We start from the raw sequence: 26,905 nt of genomic DNA, 5'->3' as shown, positions 1-26,905 counted from the left end.
CTCCCAGCAGCAGCAGTCCTTCAGGGAGGAATGGAGGGGAGCTCTAGCTAGTAGCAGCAGTCCAAGGAAGGGAGAGCTCTAGACAGCAGGGTAGCCAGAGCAAAACTGATTAGTCCCTGTAGTGATGCAAGGGGGCTCCCCCTGCAGCAGCCTCATGTCTTCCTCCAGGCCAGAGGGCTATAGAAGAGGAGTCATGGGTAACAGAGCTATTAGAGAAGCAGCAGGTTTCTGGTCCCTGACTGACCAGAACAGGGGCTGCTCCAGGTTAGGGTAGACACATGACTCCAATTAGCCTACAAAGAGTCAGGTGAGGCCATTAGGCTAATGAGAAACCTGACTTCAATTAACCTGCAAAGAGTCAGGTGAGGCCATTAAGCTAATGTGAACTCTAATTAAGGCTCCTCTGACACTATAAAAGGACTCACTCCGATCAGGCTGAGGAGTCAGAGTAAAGGAAGTGTGGCTGAAGGGCTGGGTAATGAAGATACCCACAAGCCACTGAAAAGGGAACCCTAAGGTAAGGGTGAAGGCATTAAGAGAGAGAAGTGGGAGAGCTGTGGGGGAAGGGGCCCAGGGAAATGTAGCAACTCTGTGATAGTGAAAAGTTGGCTGCCAACAGCTGCTGCCATTAGGGTCCCTGAGCTGGAGCCCAGAGTAGAGGGTAGGCCTGGGTTCCCCCCACCCTAACTCTATAGAAACATCTTCTGGGAAGGGAAGACCGGCCCCCTGTCAGGACAGGAGGCTAAACTGTGCAGGAATAAGCCCATAGGGACAACAGAGACTGTGGGAGTTCTCTCACCAATCTCCTTGCTGGCTTATGATGAAAAGGGCTCAGTAGACTGTAACCCTGGCTTTAGAGATAAAAGGGCTATATGGAGGGTCACAGTGAGCCTCTGAGGCTAGCATAAACCGCCTGGAAGCATGGGACCCACAGGGACAGGGTTGGATCTCTGCCACAGATGATATTGTAAAATCTTACAGCACAAAGATGTGAGAGAATGTATTGATGACTGACTAGAAGAAGAGTGAAAAACAAGTAATAATGAGCACTTGGGTTGGGGGAATTGTCTTTATGAACAACTTTATGAAAAGCAGGAGTCCAGGGGTATGGTCTACACAGCATTTTGGAGCAAGCCTCCTAGCCTTGGCCAACAGACTTGGGCTAGGGAGGTTCATGCTAGTGACCTCAACAAAGCTGTTTAGACAGTGCTTTGAAGTTGTGGCTCAGGCTGGAGCTTGAGCTCTGAAGCCTGCCCCTTTCCTACGTTTTGGAGCCTCAGCTCCAGCCTGAGCTACAGCTTCAAAACATTGTCTATACAGATATGCTTAGAGCACTAGTGTGAACTTCACTAGCCTGAGTCTTTTGACCCAGGCTGAGAAGTCTACTCCGGCTTGGTCTAAAATGCTGTGTAGACATACCTTTAGAGGCTTGATCCAAAGCCCATTGAAATGAATGAGTGTCTTTCCTTTGGCTTCCATGGGTTTTGGATTTGGGCCTTAGAAAAAGATGCCCTTCAGCTATGCAGAACCATTGAAGTGAATGGAAGAACATAGTGTTCCAGGCAGTTGTTGTAAGGGCATCAAAGAATTGCCATTTAACAAAGGAGGAGAAAGTTACACCCTTGTGGTGCCCTAATTTATACTTAAACTGGTTGACCCTGAATCAGAGAGCCACAACCAACTCCCTGCAGTCCCCATCTCTTCATTCCATGCAAGTAGAGAATCAAATACCTGATTCCATATGTAAGTACATCAATGAACAGTCTGATTGTCAGAAGTGCTGAGTGTTTGCAGATTCCATTGAACACAATGGGAAGTGAGTGGCCCTAAAAATCAGGCTACTTATCTGGGAGCCTAAATATGGATTTGGGCACCTAACTTTAGGCACCCACCTGTGAAAATTTTAACACTTTTCAATAGCTATTAAAGTGTGTATAGCCTAGTTTAGGCACATTTTAAACATATAATTAATGTGTTTACGTATGTTTTATTTTGGTTACAGGTTACATAGTTCTTTAATCTCTGATATAATGTATTCAGCATCACCATTGAAGAATGAATTGTTGCTGTTGGTGATGTAGTATTGTAAATTACATTTTATGTATTTTTCTAATGGAACAGGATCCTTCGGTGAAGAGCAATATTTATTAATGGTTTCCCAAGGTTTTCAAACACTAGCTATTTCCTGGTGCTTTCAAAACTCATTGCATTTGTTCTGAAATTCTTATGTAAAAGCCAAATAATTTTGAGTGTCTTGAGTTTCATCTTTATTTTTGTTTGCCAACTGGTATTTTGATAAATTTGTAATGCATTTTTATTGACCAGAAGGGATGTCTGGCAGTTAGTAAGATGCATGACAAGAGATTCATTTTTGAGTCAGAGTAATGTAAATGTTGTAAATTTAATTCACCATTCTTGACATCAAACTTGTTCATAGATAATGGATGTGTTGAGTTAAATAACATGAATCTGCCTAAGGCAGAGTCTTTTTGTACCAAGTGGTGAGGAGAGTATGATTATTCTCAGAATTGTTATATCTGTGGTAATATTCTCCTGAATAAAATGTTGTAGTTTTCTTATGGATCCAGTCCTGAAAGTCCTTACTTGTATGGTGTAAGTATAAGTTTTGATGGCTGAACCGTTGTAGATTACTGATTAACTCAATAACGTGTCTCAGTACAGGGTGGTTTTGTAGATAGTGCCTGACACTTTATAGTTAGGCTTGAAACTAGTTTCCCATTCCAACCTTTGTTTGAAATACCATTACTCCTCCCACCCACCCCCAAATAAATAAATAAAGACCAATACTCCTGAAATTTCAATTGCCATATTTCATTACTGGATAGCCTTGTTTTAGGAAGTTTAGAAAAAAAAGGAGAAAAGATTTTTAAAATGATGGGGACAGTTTCTTGGCTAGTGTAAATTAATGTATCCCCACTGATATTAATGGGGAGAGATCAATTCCCAACTGATGGGAATCTAGAATATGGTGTGTAAATACTTTCCCTGTTAGCTATTTTTTAAAAATGCCTGGGGTTTGGGTCATCATATTTACAAAATGAGTTGCCTGTAATCTACAAATTTGTTGGGTTTTTTGGGGGGTGGGGACTTTAGATGTGCTTGGAGTAAAAAGTTATATAAAAACTTGAAACAGGGCCTAAATCTACATTAGGGTAGGCAGGGAAAGGGTAAGCTCTGGCTCCTGTGCAGCAGGAATATTAAACTAGGGAAATGGTTGAGGAAGTTTTATTTCTTCCTTTAATCCTAGCCAAGAGCAGGAATAGGGTCAGGAAGTACCCAGGCTAGGGAACAAATAGGAACTAGCTAACTGACCATTGTGCTTACAGAAAGACTCCACTTTAACAGCTGATAATCTGCTTTGCTGGTTTCTCTCTCTCCCAGATGGCCTGTCTGCTTAAGAACCCAAAGAGTTTCACAAGTTACCCTGTGTTCTATCAGTTTCCTTATGCAAAGTCAAAAATCATTACAATTGATGTAGTCTACCATATATGCCTGCAATATTTTTTTTCAGGTAGCCCCTGGGACCCTAAGTGTCCTAGATTCCACTTACTCCTCCCTCCCTAGTCACTCTGTGATACATCCACTCCTCCCTTAGGACAGTGGGCCCTGGGGTCTTTGTGCTCTTTGGGTTGAAAGCAGGTGTCAGTCCTTAGCTTGCCAGTCACTAGACTTAAACTGGATTGTAGGTACGTGTTGCCTCCCCTTACCATCTGGGTGAATAAATGAATAGAGAGACCCTATGGCCGTAAGAATTTAAAAGGAAAAATGGACTAGCCAAAATTAAAAAGAAGCAACCGTTTATTAGGGAAAGGGAGAAGTTTAAAGTAAGGAAAGAGTAAAAAGGAAAAGAACCAAGAATCAATAGGAACCGATAATGAATAATAACAATAGCCCTGTAATAATTAAATAAAATCAAAACCTCATGCACAGAATCCAGCAAAAACTAGGTATAACTCCAGATTCTGTCTACAGGTCCCCGATTGTCAGTGTGCACAGAATTCTTTGTGTTGGAGCTCTGTCGGGCCAACTGAATAAAGCTATGGCCTTGTCTACACTACACAGCTAAATTGGCACCACTGCAATCAATGCAGCGGTGATGATTTAGTGGGGGGTTTGGTGAAGACACGATAAGTTGGGGGGAGAGTTTAATTAACTTAATTAACCCATCAACTTAATTAATCTACTTCAACGAGAGGCAGAAGCTATGTCAATTGGAGAGCATCTCCCATTAACATAGCACAGTGTAAACACTGCTCTAAGTTGATGTAAGTTATGTCACGTACATAACTTAACTAGCGCAGGTCGATCTAAATTACAGCATTAGTATGTGTAAGCCCCAGATCTAGATGGTTCCAAGGGAAGGAACTCTCTGCTCCCTCTTTAGGGGAAAAGCCAGCTCTAGCCAGCCTCATTGATGTGAAATATAATGTAGCTTACTCATAGTTCCACATACTGAGTTTTCTTGATTTTTTTCTACATTCTAATTGTATAAATACTGTGAGATTATTACTGTATCTGTGCTCATGAAAGGGTATAGGAATTGTGCAAGACATGTCCTGGAGAGTGGGTCATCCTGACTTGACAAGTACTCTGATTTGGGAATGGGATTCAGGCTCCTCTACAGAGAGTAGAGGGCTCTGTCCAACAGGCCACTGACTCTAACCCAGGGACTCTGTCCAAGTGTAGATTCCCCACCTGGAGCGCCTGAAACCTGTAGGGAGTGATTCTATGGGACTAGACTGGACCAATGGTGATAGCACAGACCTGATTTCATATGAGACCAGACCACTGGCAACAGCACAGAGTTAACTTCGCAGTGAGGTCAAGCTGGGCTGGGGAAATTAGTACAGAGCTGACTTAACAGCAGGCACAGAGCTGGCTTCACAGAGGAGTTTGCCTGGACAAGCACAATGAGGCCCAACTGAACGAGCAGCAGGTCAGAGTTCACTTCACAGTACTCTAACAGGCGGTGGTATTGTAGAGCTAAAACTTCACAATGGGACCTGACCAGACCAGTAGTGACATACCTATTCCAGTTTTGTGACATCAGCTATCTGCAAATTGAAGCAGGACCTGGTGGTCCAGTCTTCTCTGGACTGAAGCAGAGAGGGAGGGGCAAGCCAACTCCTGACATCCCTGACTACTACTGATTGTCTAACTGGACCTGTGGGCAAGGTGGGGATTGCTTTGTAACTAACAGTTCTGGGCCTCAACAAGCCAGACTGTTGAATTTGGACTGGCATCTAATGTTCACTGCTGAAGCTGGATATCTGCCAAGGCTATTGGTGAACTTCTTGCTCTGAAAATGTCATAAGAAGGAGTTGAAAGAGCAGCAAAGGGTCCAGCAGAAAAGTCATCAGCTCATCAGTTTTGCTACCTTAGCCAAATCTGTGTAGTTGCCCTTTCTATTAGAGGGTGGTTCGACCAGCCCTAGGATTGCCACCCATATGGGTTTTCCCCATATGGTCTAGTTTTTGGTTTCTCTGTTCTAATACTATAAATTAGGGTTGCCAGGTGCCCAGTTTTTGACTTGAAGCTCTAGTCAAAAAGAGGACCTAGCAGTGTCCAGTCAGTCCATGTACTGACTGGACACCAAAAGTCTGGTTACTGTGGGGCAGAGGAATTGCTGGGTCAATAACTTACACCAGCTTCTGCTCAGCTGAGGCCACCTCTAAACTGCAGGCAGGCTCCTTGTCAGTCTGCAGCAGCTCCCTTCCCAACCCCTGAGCAGAGGGAGACCAGCTGGGGTGGGGAGGGAGGTGGAGACAACACAGCAAGCAACAGGGGGATGGGAGGAGAGAAGCAAGCAGGGGTGGGGCCTTATGGGAATAGGCGGGATGGAGGCAGAGCCTTGGGGGAAGAGGCAGGGCACAGCCTTTGGGTTCCAGTTACCAGCAATGATAAAGGTGGCAACCCTAACCAGCCTAGAAAGTAGTTCAGTTGCCCGGCCCCTTCACTTGTTGGATTTTTGTTGAGATATTCAACAGAGTTTCTAGTTAGTGTCAACTGTGATAGTTGTCCACATCACAAACACTAGGGATTGTGTGGAGATCACTTGCTTATTTCATAAATGCTTCTGAACAGTACTCACATGGTAACAACTTTCAGTGATGACTAAGCGGCCTCATATTCAGAACATGGATAGTGCTTATTGTCTTATTACTTAGAAAATGTTACACTATTTTGGAATTCATAACATGTGCTATGTTATAAATTTCAGTACAGATAAAGTTAAAATAATACAATAAATATAAGAGTGCTCTGTAGTAGACTTCCTGAAAATAAAATACACTGGAAAGTATATTTTGTATGTAACATAAAATTACAGTTACTCTAGTTTAGTCCCTATAGCAAATTACTAATGTATTTCTGCAGACACTGTAATGTTGTTGTTAAAGCAGCAATTACTGTGCATCACTGATTAAGCTGTTTTAGCCAGTGCAAGGGTAGCATAGAGATTTGCCATTTTTCCTCCCTCCCCCCTTCAGCACTCTGCTTAATATTTTCTGTAAGGGCTAATTTTAAGAAGCTATACACTTTCATGAGCTATCACTTTGAACACTTGTACCACTTCATGGTCAGTTGCTACTGTCCTCTCTTCTATTTTGCAATATATAGATGCTTAAGTCTCTAAATATCTCTAAAACTACTTCAAAATATCTGATTAGCAAGCTAGTTTGGCTATTTATAGTCATAGCCAACTTCTGATAGATCTGGTCATTTGATCATACCCAGTAAAACCATTTTTGCTTAAAAGAAATCATTCTTAGGCAGGGAACAAACTTGAGAAACTTCAGCCTGAAAGGCAGAAGAATGACAAAGTTAGCAGCAGCTGAAAATAACACCTTAGAATGGAAAACATTTGTTCTACTTTAACTGTAGATGTTTCCAGGGGTGGCCAAACAGTGGCTCATGAGCCACATGTGGCTCTTTCGCATTTAAAGTTCGGCTCTTGGAGCCCCCACCTTCTTTGCCTACCAGATTGTTTGGGGGAGCCCGGGGTTTCTGCCCAGCAGGGAGTGGGGTCTTAGAGCTTCAGCTCCACAGGAGGAGCCTGCCAGGGATCGGGGCTTCAGTGGGAGTGGGGCTGAAGTCCTGAGCCCCACTGGTGTGCCCCATGGAAGTGAAGCCCTGAGACCCCTTGACCCCACAGAAGAAGCTCCTAGTCCCACCACCCTGCTGCAGGGCTGAAGGCCTGAGCCCCAGCTCTCAACTTCTGAGGATTGTTGTACGCGGCTTGGAGAGTCAGTAAGTTTGGCCACCCCTGGTCTGTACTGTGAGAGAGGAATGGGAGTCCCCTGATCCCATACGCATCCTCGCTCTAGCTCTCGTCAAGGTAGCACAAGTATAAATAGCAGTATAGCCACTGTAGCATGGGTAGCAGCGGAAGAAGTACAGCTTAGCTGTGCCAAGTATATACCCACCTGTTTCAGGCAGGTTTGTACTTGGCCAAGCTAAGCTTAGTCTCTGCTGCCACTGCCCATGCTGCCATGGCAACACTATTATTTATACACTCAGTCAGAGCTAGCGTGAGTATGTGTAGGCGAGTGGGGGAATCACACACCTAGCTTGTAGTGTAGACCTAGCCATAGCATAAACATATCAAGTGGGGTTTGAAGCATGTGATATTTCAAGGTTCTGTTCCAATAACTTTTTTGTAATTTTCTCAAAGAAATTGTGGTTGAAACTTTTTAATTTTGGTTTCAGCACAAAGGGGAATGTTGTGGAAAAGTTTGATCAAAATAGCTTTTAAGGATTTTCCAATTATACATGTATGAAATGAATATATTTTCCCTATATATTCCAATAATCTAGATATGACTCAACACTGTCTGGATATGAGCCAACAGTGGGCCCTTGTTGCCAAGAAGGCTAACGGCATTATGGGCTGTATAAGTAGGAGCATTGCCAGCAGATCGAGGGATGTGATCATTCACCTCTATTCGGCATTGGTGAGGCCTCATCTGGAGTACTGTGTCCAGTTTTGAGCCCCACACTACAAGAAGGATGTGGAAAAATTGGAGAGAGTCCAGCGGAGGGCAATAAAAATGATTCGGGGGCTGGTGCACATGACTAATGAGGAGAGGCTGAGGGAACTGGGATTGTTTAGCCTGCGGGAAGAGAAGAATGAGGGGGGATTTGATAGCTGCTTTCAACTATCTGAAAGGGGGTTCCAAAGAGGGTGGATCTAGACTATTCTCAGTGGTAGCAGATGACAGAACAAGGAGTAATGGTCTCAAGTTGCAGTGGGTGAAGTTTAGGCTGGATATTAGGAAAAACTTTTTCACTAGGAGGGTGATGAAGCACTGGAATGCGTTACCTAGGGAGGTGGTGGAATCTCCATCCTTAGAGTTTTTCAAGGTCAGGTTTGACAAAGCCCTGGCTGGGATGATTTAATTGGGGATTGGTCCTGCTTTGAGCAGGGGGTTGGACTAGATGACCTCCTGAGGTCCCTTCCAACCCTGATAGTCTATGATAAATCATGATTTGTTTTATTGCCCCCACTGGGATTTTAAAAGCTAAGGCCCTGATCCTCCAAAGAATTACACCTATGCCTAAATTTATGCACTGGTTGTGATGGGTTCGGTCACAGAGACCCCTTGGGACTGTTCCCTGATGTGCTGAGGCTACCTCTGAGCCCATTTTCTCTGCCAGTTTGGGCCTCCTGAACCCTGCCTTGTTGAGCCAGACACACAAGTCTGCTGGAACACAGACACCGGGTCTGAACCATGCCCCCATAGCTGCAGACTTAACTGAAAACAGCTTAGGAAGTGCCCCTGTCTCCAGTACCTAGACACTCAGCTCCCAATGGGATCCAAACTTCAAATAAATCCATTTTACTGTGTACTAAGCTTATACAGGGTAAACTCATAAATTGTCCACCCTCTATTACACTAATAGAGAGAGAGACACAGCCGTTTGCTCCGCTAGGTATTAATCGCTTACTCTGGGTTAATTAATAAATAAAAGTGATTTTATTAAGTATAAAGAACAGGATTTAAGTGGTTTCAAGTAATAACAGACAGAACAAGGTAAGTTACTAAGTAAAATCAAAACACACAAGGCTAACTTAATACACTAAGGATCTAGTTACAAATACTAACTTCTCACCCTGGATGTTATCTCAGGTACAATCTTTTTCAGACCAGTGTTGTAGTTTATGGCCTGGGTCCAGCAATCACTCACACCCCGGTAGTTACAGTCCTTTGTTCCAGTTTATTTCAGGCATCTCTTTGGGGTGGAGAGGCCATCTCTTGAGCCTGCTGAAGACCAAAATGGAGAGGCTTCCAGGGCCTTTTATATTCTTTCTCTCTCTCTCTCATGGGCAGAAACTCCTTTGTACTTCTGTGCAAAATCACAGCAACAAGATGGAATTTGTAGCCACCTGGGCAAGTCCCATGTCCATGAACAATTCCGCATTTTGCAAGCCAATGCCATTGTTTACATGTTAGTTTGAACATTCCCAGGAAAGCTCAGATGTGGATTTATTGTCTCCCAAAGTTCATTGTTAGTTTAGTACTCCCAATTACTTCAATAGTCCCTTCACAATATGTTGGCCAAACCTCCCTTATGTGTTTCCTACAGCAAACACTTCAAATACAAGCAGAGAACCAATGCTCATACCTTCAGATATAAAAATGATACATATATAAATAGGATGAATAAATTCAATAGATTATAACCTTAGCAAAGATATGTTACATGGCATATCTAGCATAAAGCATTTTTCAGTTATGTCATATTTACACTCATAAGCATATTTCCATAAACCTATAGAGTGTGATCATCACACTGGTGTTCCCTTTGAACTCTACTGCCAGGACAACTTGTATGCATAAAGTTAAGCCCCCGTGTACGTTTTTGCAGGAGTGGGGTCTAAGTTTGAAGAAAATTAGCTCCACAGTTTTAAATTTATGATTTCTTAATGTTGGAAATGTCACTTATACATACAGTAATTTTTCTATATTTTTTTTTAAATATATAAAAGGATGCCATGGCTCTCCTCTGGCCTGCCCCAATTAAATCCCTACCTGCTGGCCTCCAGCACAGTGCAAAGACAATTTCCTGGATCTGGTATGCAGATCTCTCTATTTGGCTGCTTCTCCTCAGGTTTCCAAGAACAGCCCTTATATGTGGCTAACATGCAGTGGCCTTTGCACTAGACCATCATAACATGGGTACATTTCATCTCGGGAGAATATGGGCTGGCTCCATTGGAGCACCAAGCTTCACTTGTTAAAGCTGTGGGAATGCAGGGGAAATGTGGCTTTCTGCAGTCTTCCTGTCTCTCCAATCTTGGGGGTATCAAGAGACCAGTTCAGCCCATGACACAGATTAGAGCAGCCTCAGGGTCACTCTAGACCAAGTCTACACTTGCTGCATGTAGGGTAGGTGTAGCTGAATGGTGCAGTGAAAAGCAGTCTGCAGCCACACTGATGGCAGCGAAAGACTGGCAGGAGGGAGGCAGCAGGGAAAAGCTGCTCCATATTGCCAGAGCCTTTCCTGCTGCCAGAGCCTTTCACTCCAGCAGGAAGGAGTGGAACACTACACTACCGAAAAGAGCAGTGCAGACCAGGGAGGAACAGCTTGAGTGTGTAGAGAGCCATGTACGGCTCATACCCTAAGCTTCTGGTGTGGCTGTACTCTACACGCCTAAGCTGCACCTCACTGTCTAAACTACTATTTATACCCATGTTAACTAGGTGTTCTATGTCTGTACTTTACATGCTGCCATAAGTATAGATGTAGCCTCATTGACGCAGGCTGGAATGTCTCCTGAGGGGGTGGTCTTCAGGCCCCAAACTTGGCACAGAAGGAAGCTGGTGATGCATACCCAGGTATGCCAGTTTTACATCACATGGGGTTTCTCCTATAGAAGGGGAATCCCTAGCTCCAATGTTAGGGCAGGTTTCTGTCCTCTTGTCAGCACAGGAATGATAGCCCAAAGGGTGCACGTTAATGGTGGTTTTGCAGCATATGCAAGTACCCATTTGAGCAGAGAGTGGCCTGGATTCCCTGCACATACCCAAATTTGACTAATGCACCTCCACATTTGCATTTTATTTTATTATCATTATTTTTCTACTGGTACTTACAAAAGTCATAGTCTCTTTCCTAACAACCAGCAGTAAGAGACTGCCACGTCTCTAAATGTCGAGTAAAGTTTCATTTGCAAACATTGTGTCAGTGCAGTGTTTGCTAATTAATATTTTGTTTATTGCTTCTTGTCATAATTCCTTGCTGTGCTTAACAGAAAAGGCAATATCAAATTTCCCATCAAAGGAAATTTCTGTGTAAGGGTCAAAACCATTTGTTTACTCACAGCTGAGATATTCTGCACTTTATCTCTGAGGCACTGGTGCCAGTAGTATCCCAAGGAGATTTGGCATAGTTCACGTATATCACACACAGAATCTGCCCCACACACTGTTTCATCCTCCTTAAAAATAACTAATTTCCTGTTTTTTCCAAATGAATTCAGAGGCTAAAGAAAGAAATCTTGAATTATCCATCTGGGACTTATAGTATACTCTAAAACAAAAACAAAAAAAAATCATGAAATTGCTATTATACAATTGAGAAGTTGTTGGCAAGTCCAAGCACTTCATTGTAAATTAAAACCAGGAAAGTCCCTGACTCTCATGCTCACTGCTACAACCCAGCATTTTGTACTTTTTTTTTTTTCATTCTGTTGTATAAATTACTCTCATCTAGACATAAAGGATCTGTTTTTCTTTTGTGGGTTTCTTATTCCATTTGGAATTGATGTAATAACTTATTTTTTGATATTGATTTATTTGGATTTTGTGCCTTGACTTCAACAACAGTCTTGGAGTTGGTTATTTTTTCCCTGGTTTTACTACTTACACAATTCATTAGAAAAGGCCAGCTTGTCCACCCTAGGCATGATGTACCCAACTTGGAATGACAGAATCCTGCTTGAAAGATAACCACAATAGGTGTTTGGAACCTTCCTGAAATTCCATCAACTATGTATCTTTGCAAAAGGTTTTTTTATTTTTCTATTACTTTTCTTATGCTGTAGTAAAAAACATAGAGATTTATGCTGCAGTTTCCAAAGGAGCTTAAGGGAGCAAGGTGCCTAAATCCTCTGGACTCTTAACTGCCCTTTGTGATTTTGAAAATCTCTCTTAATCTGAAATCTGTTTGAGTTAGATTGCTCCTGGTATGTAAGGAATCTTTTCTTTCCTTCCCACTTTGTGTCCCTCCCCAGCTACTCTGCATGAGGGTTAAAAATAATCATGTGACCTGTGCCCCAAGGTACAATGCCCCCTTGGAGTCTTCTCCGGGTGATGTGACTCCATATTACCCAATTCTCAGGCTGTGATTAAATGGATGGAAGACTGGTTTTGTGGCTAAGGCAAAACCTGGTGATGATGATGGAATCTCATTGAGTTTAGAGGGACCAAGAATGGCCCTACTTATAACTTCTACAGGTACAGTAACAAATTACATTAGTTGAAATATTTAAGACAGAAGTTTGTCCTCATAATCATCAGCATTCATGCTCTCGACAGTGTTTTTCAGGGAGGATGGAGAAAGAGGGGGGGAAAAAGGAGTTGCCCTAAAATATAGGGGGAACCTTTGAGAAAGATTATTGGTTAGTGATAAGAATTGTTTGTGATCTAGCTCTTAACTTTTTTCTTTTTTTAATAATTATTGCATTAAAGCCCAAGAAGAAAAGTAATGCATCCATTGTTTTAGTTTTATTCTTCTTTTTGAAGAGAGAATTTGGGAAACCTGAGGATGGCGATTGGGTCTTCTAATTAATAATCACACTTGGCACTTGATATTTTCTAAAATCCTTATAGAACCCCTGAATTTTATAGATGATGGAAGTGAGGCAGAAAGGGTGGGAGTCAAAATGTTCAGACCTGGGGCCCTAATTCACATGAAGTCAATGAGAATGGTTGAAAATATTTGAAAATCAGGACTCTTAAGTGTCTATGTTAACAAATGCACATTTGAAATTGTTGATCTGACTGATTTGCCTCAGTGCCAAACTAGTGATGCCAGGAATGAAAGCAGAATTCTGGACTCCTACCCTCAAACTCAATCTGTGAAATAACACTTCCCACTGAGGATCCTGATCCAAAGCCCATTGGAGTCAATGGGAGACTTCAGTGGGCTTTGCCTCAAGCCTTAGAAGAACAACAATAAATTAGAAAGGCAGAAAATAAGACACAGACTCCACTACAAGTGAGGGAGAAGAACTCCTACCGTCCTTCTCCAGCACCATGAGATCCCTTAGAATAGATCTTCATAATATAAAATAGACAAACGCAAGGACTGGTGCTGTTGCAATCATGCCTGAAGCAACAGCAACTGATGTATGGAGACAGTGAATCATTTCAGCAATGTTAGGGTCTGCATTTTCTCTCACCATTCACCTCTAAAACAGAAGAAGGATCTAGTTATGCTGTTTGAGTTGTTAGCAATGTCACCATTTGTTGAAAGGGAAACAGAAGGAAGAAGTGATTTTTCAATTAGTTACTAAAATTGTTCATGTTTTTGCTATGGGATTAAGTGGCCCTTTATGGTAGGGGTTGTCACCTAGACCATGTTTGTACAACATCTAGAACAATGGGGCCATGATCTTGTAGCCCTGTAAGCAGTAGTGACATACGTATGTATAACAATAATATACATACTATGAAACTCAGTGATTTTTCTTTTGCAGAAGTTTGTGCAAACTTTTTATTTTATTTCAGTCCTCTTGGTTTCAACCCATCACCTTAAAATGAAACTCATTCCAAACCAGCTTCCTGGATTTGCATTGAAGCCATGGAAAATCCACACATTTTGCAGGAGTGTTATAAAGAATTAAAAATGGGTTCATGTTTGCTTAACTGGATCTCTGTTAATTCAAAATAATACCAATACGTGCTCAAAACTGCCCATCACTGCTTTATATAGAACCTTTGATCAAAGAAAGAGTGAGTGACAGATGGGAGATATCTAGGGAACTGGACTTTCTGCAACTGAAAAACACAAGAAGACAGAAATACATACCAAATAGTTATGAAAAATTAAAAAAAATAATTGTATTGTCATTACAGCATTATCCTTTTTATAACGTGCTTCACTTGAGACTCTTTTTGTTTTCTAGATGCACCTGGGGTGCTATAAAATAATAAAAATTAATAGTTTTGTTTGTAATTATCTTCATTACAACACTCAATGTTCGGCTCAATATAAAAAAAAGCTCCATATACACGTTAAGAAGAGAGACAACTTTATAAAATCTAATTGGCTAATCAGCAGTCCTTAACACACACACTTTACTCTAGACAAATAATATTAGTACTTATACAGAACTGTTTAGCCCTAAAGTTCAAAGTGCTTTACAACGCTGGGTAACCAGCTTCATCTCCTTTTTACAGAAGAAGAAACAGAAGCACAGGGAGGTGAAATGTCTGCCCTAGTTCATACAGCAAGTCCCAGGAGCAGAGCTAGGAGTAGAACCTAGAGTTCCTTATTACCTGTTTAATGCCCTATCCACATTGAAAGTTGAGAAATATGCACCTAAAGTCAGATATTGAATTTATAAAAAAAAAAAAGCACTGGGGTGTTTGGGGCCAGTGTTCTGGTTCAGGTAGGTTCTTGTCCCCCTCTTCTCTTCTCCCTCCCCCCCCCCCCCAACCCCGGCAAAAACAAAGTGTATCAAAGACAGATTTAGGCATCTAATTCCCTCCAGTTCAGCAGCTCTCATATTGTGTCGCATGAGCCAATGGCAATTCCTACAGAATTGCTTGGTAGCTTGCGGAGAGCTGGCTGGTCTCACAGTATTGGCTTTCCTTTTTGTTTCCAGTTGCTAATTTTTATTTAAATAAGCAAAAGATGCATTAAGGGTTGGTTGGTGTTTTTTTGCAGGCGTTCCTGTGGGGAGAAGGGGAGATGTTATGTGATCATGTATGGGAAGGAAGGTGGTCCTTCTATGCGTGAGTGGGATTGGCAGGGTCAGGAAGCAATCTCTTTGTGGAGAATATGGTCTTCTCTAAAACACATGAAAACCTCTGATTTGTTGTGTCTTGTCTTACTATCAGTGTATCTACCAAATGTATCTGTCTTTATAAATCTAGTTGTTAAATTGTATGAATCCTGAATTGTATGACAAAAACCAGGAAAGGAAACTATTATAAAGGAAAACAAGTTGGAGAAAAAAGTATACCCATAACCAACATCACTGGAATGGTCAATGTTTTTTAGGGAGCCTAAGTCACAAGGGTAGTTCTCATCAGACAATAAGAACTGAGTCTTTGGGCTAGAATGATTAATTATAGGTCCTTATTTGACCACAGACCTATCAGGCAGGCTCACATCTTGTGCAAGACAATACTATCTGCATTTACAATATTGCTGCCCATACACTATATGGCTCACATGCCACCTAGTGGCAAATCTTGCAATTTTAGTATTTCTTCATTCTTTACTACTGTCCCAGTAAATAATTTATTTGCACATAATGTCCTGGAAGAAGAGTGTCTGAAATATTTTTTTTTTATATATACAGTTGGTCTTCGGAACTGAAGAACTAATAGCCCTAGAAGAAAAGATGTAGTATGCAGGGCTGTTGTAGCTGTGTTGGTCCCAGTATATTAGAGCGACAAGGTGGGTGAGGTAATATCTTCTGTTGGTGAGAGCGAGCATGCAGAGTATTTTTAATTCCATAGCACCACATTATTGCATATCTGCTTTTGTATGGCTATGAGTTGCAATACTAAATGAAGTGCCAGGCTCTGCATTCTTATTATATGCCAATACTTATTCTTACACAAGAACGATCTTCCACTACATAGGCAAATATTATGAAAGAAAAACCCTGTATCCTGAAGTACAGACAAAAAGAACAGGAGAATTTAAGTCATAATATGTCTGACCATTTTTTCTAAGTCTCAATAGAGATTTATTTTAATTGTATTTTTCTCAGCATAATTGACACTAACCAAGGATAGATTATTAATGCCCCTTACTGACACTGATTAATTATAAGTAATGTATAGTCAGAAAAAAATAAAAGGGCTTCAAGGGAGACCCATTATTCAAATCCTGGACCCTAGTTATTGTGGCTCAGATTCTGATACTCCTCCTCTCATTTAGCACCTTACTGCACAAGAAGTTTCACAAAGTCAATAGGGTTGCTGGTAGATAGACGTACTGTTCTAGGACACAGGTATCAGAATCTGGCTGTGGGTCAACAGTGTTTTGAGTACAATGTGTGGCACAGTTGGCTTCAAAGGGAAGGAAGTAGTTCAGATCACTCACAGCACTGAGCGGTCTGGACTTTTTAGTGTTGTTTGTTATGATTATTCATCATTTCATGTATACAATACCCGGTGTGCTCTAAGGGCTTGGCAAATAAGGTCTCTGCCTCAAAGAGCTTAGAGTCAACATAGACAAGATAATTTAAATAGGTACCAGTAGTTCGTAGGCTCCAAAGGAAAACCTGTTCTCTACTGAAATCAGAACCACTTATTACATGGTGTGATATATGAATCGGGGGCAGGGGCGAGGGGGAGTAGCTCCCTTTGATGGACAGCCAGCCAGCCAGTTAGCTGTAAAATCCCTCTTGGTCTGTTCTCTGCTTGCTTTACCTGTAAAGGGTTAACAAGCCCACAGGTAAAAGAAAAGGAGTGAGCACCTGACCAAAAGAGCCAATGGGAAGGTAGAACTTTTTAAAATTGGGAAAGAAACGTTCCCTTTGTCTGTTGGTCTCTGGGCTGCAGGGACGGAGCAGCAATGCTGTAAGCAGTTTAAGCCAGGTATGATTATAGATTATCAATTCATACCTCGAACCTACTTATCTGAAGTCTCAGATATGTAAGTAAAATTAGGGAGTGTCTAAAGAAAAGATTAGGGTTATTTCTTTTATTTCTTATTGGCTTGTGGACTCCTCTGTACTAACCCCAGATGCTTTTGTTTGCTTGTAACCTATAAGCTGAACCCCCAAGAAAGATATTTCAGGTGCTTGATTTTTGGAATTGCTCTTTTAAAATCTAGCAGAAGCCTAAGTTCCAAATGTATTTTCTTTCTTTTTTTTTGTTTTTAATATAATTTACCTTTTTTAAGAACAGGATTGGAGTTTTGGTGTCCTAAGAGATTTGTGAATATGCTGTTTGACTAGCTGGTGGCAAGAACTAATTTCCTTTTTGTTTTCTTTCTCAGCTCTTCCCTGGAGGTGGGGAGTGAAAGGGCTTGACGGTACCCCACAGGGAGGAATTCCCAAGTGCTCCTTCCTGGCTTCAAGAGGGTTTTTTGCATTTGGGCAGTAGCAGCATTTACCAAGCCAGGGTCAGAGAAAAGCTGTAACCTTGGGAGTTTAATACTTACCACTCTGGGCTTGTATTAATTTTTAGAATCCTTGTGGGCCCCCACTTTCTGCACTTGGAGTGACAGAGTGGGGATTCAGCCTTGACACATGGAGATTCAAAGTTTAGGCTGTAGAATAATGAAAAGTGGGAGGGAAGAGAAGCATGCACTGGATTTTATCTTTTTGGATCCAGCCTCTCTCTCTTTTTTTTTTTTAAGCTATTTGCTAGTAAACATGTCTTTTCTGTCTTGTCCAGTGGCTCTCTTGTTGAGCTGTCTATTCATGGAGTAACTTCAGAACTGGGTATTTGTAGTAAAGCGAGCGTTTGTCAGAGATGACTCACAAAGTACTAAGATTTCATTATAGAAGTATGTAAGAAAAAATAGTATCCACTGGAAAGCAACCAGTCAACCAAGTGTGTGTGAGTACAAATTTTACACAGTAAAAAGAGGTTTGATTCTCATTTCACTTATGGTGGCATATACCAAAAGTAACTCCATTTTTGTCAATGGAGTTACTTTTGGTAACACAAGTGAGAGGTGAATCAGAATTTCAGAGACATTTACAAACATTGTTTCTAATCCTGACTCATGAGAGTAGTTCTTCTTGTAAGTAATCCCATTTAAGTCAATGACTACTTGCATGAGTAAGGATTATTGATAGAAGCAGGTGCTTAGTGGGAGAAATTATTTTTGAACATTTTGGTGACTCAGAAACCAAATTTTGCTTTCCCATGGTCACTTTTTAATTTACTGTTTGCAGAAAAATTCACATTCACAAACAAATATCAAGCTTGCACTCAAAATTCATTGTAGAAATTAATTGAATTCATTATGGGCCAAAGTAGGAGACTTCTGGCTTTTCGTAGTCAATTTGCTCAAAAAAAGAGTTCCTTCTTTGCAGCAGATCCACATTGTCTGATCAGACATGGAAGGCTGTCACAACAGACCTGGCTGATTGTGCACTGGATTGAACTGTTCCAGGTAACTGGATAGTGCCTAAACTTGTCTTTTTTGCAAGTTTGTCTGCTCTCTCTCCTTCTTATGATGTGTGCTGGTGACCAGTAAATACAATAACAAATAAAGCAATAGCTAATTAAAACAATGGTGGGACAAAGTTGTTGAAATGTTCCCAGGATTCCTGGGAACGCCTTGTTATGGACATTATAGGCATCTGACTCCATCTTTACTAAATTTAGACCAGATGCAGGCCACACTCTAGCTGCCTAGTGGAATCCTCAGGTTGTGCAGAGGTACCACAGCAGCTTAAATGTCATTTGTCACCTTAGTGCAGGAGGTGTGACCAGGACATAGGAATGCACTAGTGATCCCTGTCTGCTGAAATGTCCTCTTGGGCAACGGGACATAATTTAGAACAGCCTTAAGGTTGCTCTAACTTACATCAGTGACCGGCCGAGTTCTACAACGAGGGGAGCTAGGCCTTCAAGGGGAAGGAAGGGCCCTGGCTCTACACCAACAGTAGTTGGCCAGACCCCAGCATCTGTCTGCACATGTACATTCATGCTTCTGTTACTAATCAATTTGTGTGATGAATGTGATAGAAAATTGGAGACCAGCGAATTCAACAAATGCACTTGATAAATATATGAAATATCCTTGCACATGGATGGAATATACTCAACACAATAAACTCAAACTGTGTTTGCAAAACTCAAGGCAATTTAAAGAGATGAGCATGGTTGTGACTGTGTCTTTCACAACTATGACTGTGCAAAACCCATGGCCTGAGATCTGGCATAGACAGTTGAATAGCCCAGACAAGAACTGAGCTGCACCCTTCCTAGCTATGACTGTACATGCTACATGCAATCAATATATGTGAATGTGGTGAGACAAAATGGATTTTGAATGCAAATTGAGCCTATACTATTTGTTTTTTTTTTTTTTTTTTGTAAGCCAGGCCTGACTCAACCAGTATAAAAAGAGAGATGAGAATCAGGCTCTATAAGAGTACAGTGATCGATTACACAGAAGTCAAAGCAAACAGTGAATTCAAACACCAAGCAAAGTTCATGAACAATTATAGGATGAAATTTGTATTTAAAAAACAAAAACAAACTCTAAATAATTATATATGTAAGAATCAATTTGTGAATGAAACAGAGTGGCATGTGTTGAATAAATTGTTCAGACAGTTTTCCCAGTGATAGTTGTTGGATGGAGCCTGTCCATTACATTATGATGTAAGTAGCAGACTGGTTGGAAGAAGGGGGGCAGGGAATATTGAAGATCTTTGACAAATTTGTTTTTGTTTTGTTTTTGTGTTTGTTTTTCTTGAACAAATTAGAAATTCATGTGACTATCTCTACTAGGTAGATTACCAATTTGTAAAACAGTTTGAAACTGAGGCGCAAAATTAGATGCTGGTTTAGAGTGCCACCATGCAATTTATGTAATCACTTGAATCCTAAGTAATCTCTATTTTTGCAAACATAAATTGGATTTAAGTAGTGCATAGGCCTTGGTAGTTAGCCTAGGACAGGGCTAATTTCACAGGATGAATTTCACACTAAGTGATTAGCTCAAAGTCAAATAAGGAGTTACTGGCAGAGTTAAGAATAAAATCCAGGAATCTGCTTGTGATGCTGACAGACCAGTGTCAGCTCATGCCAAGGCCTCACTGAACCAATCTGGCTGGAAACCAATCTGGCTCATCTGTGTAGTAGCATTGTTAAAATTGATCATAAGTTTACAAGACTGTTTAGTGATTGGGCTTCATGAAATGTTTGTGAGGTGCTACATGCATTAATCTCACCTATAATATCTGTATCTCATGTTATATGGTAATATTTAAGTGTTAGCTTTGTAACTGTGAAAATGTTTGCTATGAAACTAGAAATCCCACAGTCAGCAGAGAAGCATTACCACTTATGAAATACCAGTTTACCACAAGAGGTGTCCTCTTCTGCCCAACAAAAGAGAGCCAGATGAACCACTGTGGAACATCAGTGGACAAGACTATTGATTGCTCCCACCACACCCATGAAGAGGGGATAGGACAAGGGTTTGTGCATATCACAGGTTGAATTCTGGGGGAAGGGAATAAAAATCCCTGACCAGAAGGAACTGTATCACTACGCTGCTTTGAATTTGAAGAGGGCAGTATTTCTAAGCATAAGCAAAGGATCCCCAAGCTGCTTAGCTTTGGTTAGCCCTAAAAGACACATAGAGCTTGCACATTACACCAGCTTCTTTTACTTTTTGAAATCTACGACTCTTAACTCAATTGTATGTGTGTTTACCTGCTTTAACCCTGCAAATAACTCTCATTTATTTTTCCTAGTTAATAAAGCTTTAGTTAATTTTATTATACGATTGGCTACAGGCATTGTCTTTGGTGAGAGATCTAGGGTGCACTTGATGGGGTAAGTGATTGGCCCTTTGGGACTGGGAGCAACCTGAATATTGTGACCTTTTGTGTAAGGGGCCATCTGTCACAAAGGCAGGCTTGCCTGGGTGGCAATGTAGATTGTAGTGACCAAGAGGACTGTCTGTGGCTCCATCTTAAGACTGTTATAGCGCTTAAGGAGTTCAGACTTGACACTTGGTTGGTGAAATGTAATTATAGAACACACAACCAATTTGGGGTTTGTGCCCTGGTTTGTAAGTCTGCCCAGAGATTGGCACTCACAGTTGTGAGCCAATTCAGACCGCTCGACACTGCTCTCCCCTGATCTAACCATGAGACAAACTAACACACTTTGATATACTATACATTATCTATTTAACACAGAATAATATGAATTCATTATCAAAATTTCTGCTCCAAAACTCTTTTTTAATATAAATCCTTGGCTTCCAAATAAATTTAAGTCTGTTACAATTATTCTCATTGCAATAATCTTCAATCCTTCCTGACATGAAACTTGAATTGAAGTGAATTTACTGGGCTACAAAAATGCAGGATTATCACTATGGGTCTGATTCACTGAAGCAATTGAGAAAGCACTTTGCTGAATTGGGCCCTGTATCAGCTTTCTGTACGAAACATGCAACTAAAATGTCATCCTCCAAGCCTGGCAAAATATCTTGATTTCAGTATGGCTTTTGACACAGTCCCACATGACAGTCTCATAAGCAACTAGGGAAATGTGGTCTAGATTAAATTGCTATAAGGTGGGTGCAAAACTGGTTGAAAGTCTGTACTCAGAGTAGTTGTCAATGGTTCACTGCCAAACTGGGGGGATGTAGCTAGTGGGGTCTGGCAGGGGTCTGTCTTGAGTCTGATACTTTCAAGATCATCATTAGTGACTTGAATAATGAAGTGGAGAACATGCTTATAAAATGTGTGGATGACCCCAAGCTGGAAGGAGAGGTACAGGCACTTTAGAGGACAGGATTAGAATTCAAAACTACCTTGACAAATCGGATAATTGGTCTGAAATCAACAGTATGAAATGCAGTAAAGACAAGTGCAAAGAACTACACTTAAGGAAAAATCAAATGCACAATTACAAAATAGGGAATAACTGGCTCCTCAGTAGTACTGCTAAAGAGGATCTGGGGGTTGTAGTGGATCACAATTTTATATAGTCAACAATATAATGCAATTGCTAAAAAGTCTGATGTTCTGGGGTATATTAACAAGAGTGTCATATGTAAGACACGGGAGGTAATTGTTCCACTGGATTCAGCACTGGTGTGGCCTCAGCTGAAGTACTATGTCCAGTTCTGGACATCACACTTTAAGAAAGGTATGAATGGACAAATTGGAAAGAGTCCAGGGAGAGCAACAGAAATGATAAGATTTGAAAAACCTGACTTCTGAGAAAAGGCATTTTAAAAAAAAGACTGAAGGGGAGACCTGATAATAGTCCTCAAATATTTTAAGGGCTGTTACAAAGAGGATGGTGTTCAACTGTTTGCCATGTCCTACTGAATGTAGGACAAGAACTGGTGGGCTTAATCTTCAGCAAGGAAGATTTAGATTAGATATTAGGGAAAAACTTCCTAATTACAAGGGTAGTTACACACTGGAATAAGCTTCTAAGGAAGGTTGTGGAATCAACACAGGTTTGTAAGGACAGATTAGACAAACCCCAGTCAGAGATGATCTAGTGTCCTTGATCCTATCTCAGTTCAGCAGGCTGGACTAAATGACCTCTCAAAAGTGGTGTACCATCTGTGTATGCAATGAACACATTACATGCCCCGGGACCAGCTGTGCCTGAAGGATGATTCTCTGTGGCTTCCAAATGCTTGTGGAGGATATCATTGTGTAGCACAAAATGGGGTCTTCTGCACAGTGTGACCTCTCATGCACCGTACATGCAAGGTAACACTGCGTAGATCATTAGTTCTAAACTTGCAGGCTGCTTGCAGCCCAGTAAGCACAGAGCTGTGGCCCATGTGACATCTTCAGGGCCATACAGTTAGTATTGGATGGGGCCCATGATGTTAAATAGGTTTAGAACCATGGGTGTAGACAGTGCTATTTTGCATGCAAGTGTAGAATGGTATGCCAGACTAAAAATGTTACTGTAGCCAGCATACCAGAAAGTGGCAATTTCAGGTGAGAATAGGTTAAATGTTTAGCTAATTAAATTAGCTTGCTTTAATTTCCAGAGGGATGTAGAAAAGCATGTTTTCACATTCAGTGGAGTACCTTTGCTCTGTGTGTGGGTTTTTTTTTTTTTTTTTTTTTTTTTTAACAACTCACAACCCTCCATGCATGACGTTTTTGTTACAAAAAGAGATTAAACAGAAAAAAGAACACATTGCTTTTTTGTGACATATATCCTTCAAAAGAATCTGTTGGGTACATAATTTAAAATGGACAGATGTCTTTTTAATGATTATATATATATATATATATATATATATATATATTTTAAAAATCAAACCTGCATACTCCAATGCTCAATAGTTTGTCTTTTTAATCTGACTGTAATATCTGTAAAAATAACATTTTGACATTTAAAGATTTTTTTACACCAAATATCAAACCTATTCACTTCTAGTTTACTGTAAAGAAAGTCTGATTAGAAAGTTTGCGTTTTCACTTAACTTTAACTGCTGTCCTCTGCTACTTACTTTTCAGTTCCCTACAGTGAGCTCAGACCTCAACAGGGCTCCATATGAGTACAGAGGTCTCCCCACACAGAGCTCATTGCAGGATTGAGATCATAGTGCATAATTGTGGCTCTAGTAAAGGTAGTAGCAGGACTTCATCATTCCTGGAGCGATTTGTGCCTAAGGAAGGGGATGGGGTATCCTGCTCCCCTTGGTAGAAGGAATATACTTCAAGGGGAAACAAGGGCATGGATCTGTCCTCCCAAACCCCTTTGAATGCAGCATCTGTGCTTGGGGGAGTGCAGGGGCTGTTTCCCTGATAGAAGAAAAAAAATCCCTGAATTTCTCCAAGGGCAGGGACTGCAACTGTGTCTGCTTCATACATGGGCTGTGCAAGATTGGGAGAAAGTTCTTTGCACCTCACACTTGTGAAAGGGGTGGCCACAATCTGGTCCTAAATTGGGACCCACTGCTGTTGCAGTCAAAGGTACAAAGCTTCCCTTTTATTTCAATGGGAGCAAGCTGAATCTTTAGTCTTCAGCCACAGGCCTGCTCCCCAATTTAGTTTCAGACTAAATGCAGCTAGAGCACCAAGTAAAAAAAAAACAGGGTAAAAATATCTGTTGGTTGGATAGAGAAATGAAGTCCTGTAGTTCTTTGAATTGAAAGGTGACTATTTTACTAAGTGGATCTGGCAGGACAAACTAAGCCCCTTGCATGACTGCATCCCTTTAGTTATTCAGCTACTGTTTCACTGTAGTATTTGTGGAACACAAGTTGTTTGACTGACTCTGTGGGTTTAAATGGAAGCTTTGAAAGAAGTCAAGAGTTCTTTAGATAAGTTATTTCTTTTACAAAGAGTCATTTGTCCAGCTTCTTCTCTTCCCATTTAGATAATATGTTTGAGCATTATATGTGTATTCATAAAATAGTAAGCTTCCTACATGAGTTATGTGCATAGATTAATTCCTACTTTCTAAAAGCTAGTTCCCATTTTGATGATGATTACCCTTGATTTCACTGATTAGGGAGCCTTTGGCTTTAAGTATCTGAGTGAAAATTATTATGACTTTTATTTTCACAGGCAGGAAACAATTTCTCACATTTTCCACTCAACAGCAATTAAAGTGTTTCAGCTTATGAGGGTGTCAGTTACAGCCAATATTAAGCTGACTGATCTCATCTGGAACTGTAGTAGTTGCTCTGTCCTTCGATAATGGACATATTTTCTTTGCACATTTCTGGTTTAGAAAGCTTGCTGTTTTATGGAGCTGCATGTAGTGTACATTCAGACATAACAATCCAAAGAGGAGTCATGTGGGTTGGCTTGATCAGTCTTTTGTAATAGAATTTTACAGTACTTATTCTACCTGCTCTGAGAAGAACTTCAACCAAAGATCTCCTGACCCCTTTCAAAATTGTCTCATAGACCTGATCAGTCATCTTAGTGTACATGCAATGTGCCTCAGATGGCACATGACCAGGATTCATCACCAAATTTGGTCTGCTGGTTGGATCATTTAACTTCCCCGCCTCAGGCTGGATACTGACAGGGAATGCAACATGAATGCTGACCCCTCTGGGCCTAAAGAGACCTGATGGCCAAAATGTTTCTTTCTGGACCTGATAGTAAATACCTTGGAGCTACACTCCTTCACATAAGTAAAGGGGCGATGTATGAGAAGGAAACATGTGGAGTAGGTATGCATGAGAAGGAAAATGGCTTTATCTCAGATGAAATTGGCTTATACCACAATTGGGAATGAACAGCATCTTAGATACAGATAATATACTAATATTTATAGAGATCAGATGTACTGTGTGTATGAGTAATAGGTATATATATTTCAAATTATAAATAGATATGGAGATGGTTGCTGGGTACTTATTCATGCTCTTGAAGACCTAAGATCTGTATTCATATCAAAGGATTGCAAGTAATACCCTGGCAGCAGGCACATAAACAAGACATCCTACCCATAGACTATTTGTTTGCACAATCCCCCATTCCCTTTCATTTCAAACTACTTTGTGGGAATTAGAGTGATACTTCCTTAATCAGTAAGTGTTGCCCCAGCTCTGCCCTCCACAACAGTGATCCTGTTCAGAAAGTTACTCATGGGGTATCAAACTGGAAGCTGGCCTCCAAGCTGATGCACCATAATGACGATTGCAAGCCATTATGTGCAGTGGAGCAATCACCTACCTCAGATTTTCAAGCCTACCCCCAACCTGCCAATACCCTTCCTACAGCCAGATACATGAGCACTTGATTGCTTGCTACATCTGGAGTGCAAAGTAGATTTAAGAATTGGTAGGTTTTGTTTCCTTGCTCATGGCAGTAAACCCTGACCATTTTTCAAAGTGCCAGGTCAGGCCTGATTTGGTTTTTAAAAACATTCTAGAAAGATGCACAGCTCGTGCAGTTTAGATGAAATACATCTGATTGCAAGGTCATCTGTACCACTCAAGCCCTGTTAGGAGTCTGTGTGTCAGTGAGGGTGGCCATGGACACAGCAGTCATGCACTGGGAAGGTCTCTACACCATCCTAGTAGGACTTCACATTTCCTTTGAATAAGTCAGTGAGGAAGGGAGAACAGTAGTGATGGAGAGGGACTGTGTTGCATCTCAACGGCGTCAGAACCTAGCTCTTTTAAATGTATAGTATAAAGCTGAACTTTTTCTTTTTATCATTCTATAGAAAGCGGAGTTTGCATTAGTTCAGTCCCTTTTCTATTCAAGAGAAACTAACCACTCATTCAGCCTGCTTTTAGGTGGGAGTTGAATTCAATCATACAGACCATTTACTCCAGCTTTATGTGGGAAGAGCAGAATCTCACCCATAGTGCCTTACTTTGCTCTTGATCTACGTACGGTGGTCTCATGAGCAGGAACTTTATCTTGAGCAATGTGTGCATGTGTGTCTAAATCAAACGGCTAGCATTTTTTAATAATCTACCGCAGTCTTTTAAATATTATCTCCATGAAGTGACAGCTTGATTTCAGGGGAAGGACATGCATGAGTAGAGGCCCAATAATTGGGCTCTATAACAAGGTATAATTAGCTTGTACAGAATTTATATCAAGCTGATAAATTGATGACCACTCCTTCATGCACCCTTTCCCCCGAGATCACCAACAAATGGTACATTCAGCATACATTTTAGTCTAATGTGCTATGGTGCGGAGGTTCTAAGGAAGGTCTACAATCAGTGAATGAACACATTCTATGTGGCATATGGTACAGTAGCTCCAAAGTGAGCCTTAGGCTTCCAGGCTGATCAGACCAGATTGAGAAACTCTGCTTTAGCTCATGCACTGCTCAGAAGCTTCACTGATGCCCAAACAGGCATTATGCCTTCTTAGCCCATGCTGACTTCCTAAAGATCACGTAAACCTTACTTAACAGTCCAACTATTAAAAATGGTTGTCAATCTTTGCCAAGGCCATCGAATTAAAAAGTAAATTTGGAGTTTTTAGGCTAAGATGTATTTGTCAGAGACTACAAGCTATAAGAGG

At 41.0% G+C, this 26,905-nt stretch overlaps 1 long non-coding RNA gene across 1 annotated transcript; it reads left to right on the top strand.

The window, feature by feature from the left end:
- The first annotated feature begins 446 nt into the window (after positions 1-446).
- Positions 447-21,116, top strand: LOC140907263 (uncharacterized). The gene is made up of 3 exons (XR_012157428.2): positions 447-517; positions 15,557-15,654; positions 17,209-21,116. It is a non-coding gene; the product is annotated as an uncharacterized LOC140907263 (long non-coding RNA).
- The last annotated feature ends 5,789 nt before the right edge of the window (positions 21,117-26,905 follow it).

The sequence above is a fragment of the Lepidochelys kempii genome, chromosome 2 (assembly GCF_965140285.1).
Source record: "Lepidochelys kempii isolate rLepKem1 chromosome 2, rLepKem1.hap1, whole genome shotgun sequence".
NCBI lineage: Eukaryota > Metazoa > Chordata > Testudines > Cheloniidae > Lepidochelys > Lepidochelys kempii.
This window is presented reverse-complemented; position numbering and strand designations above follow the sequence as displayed.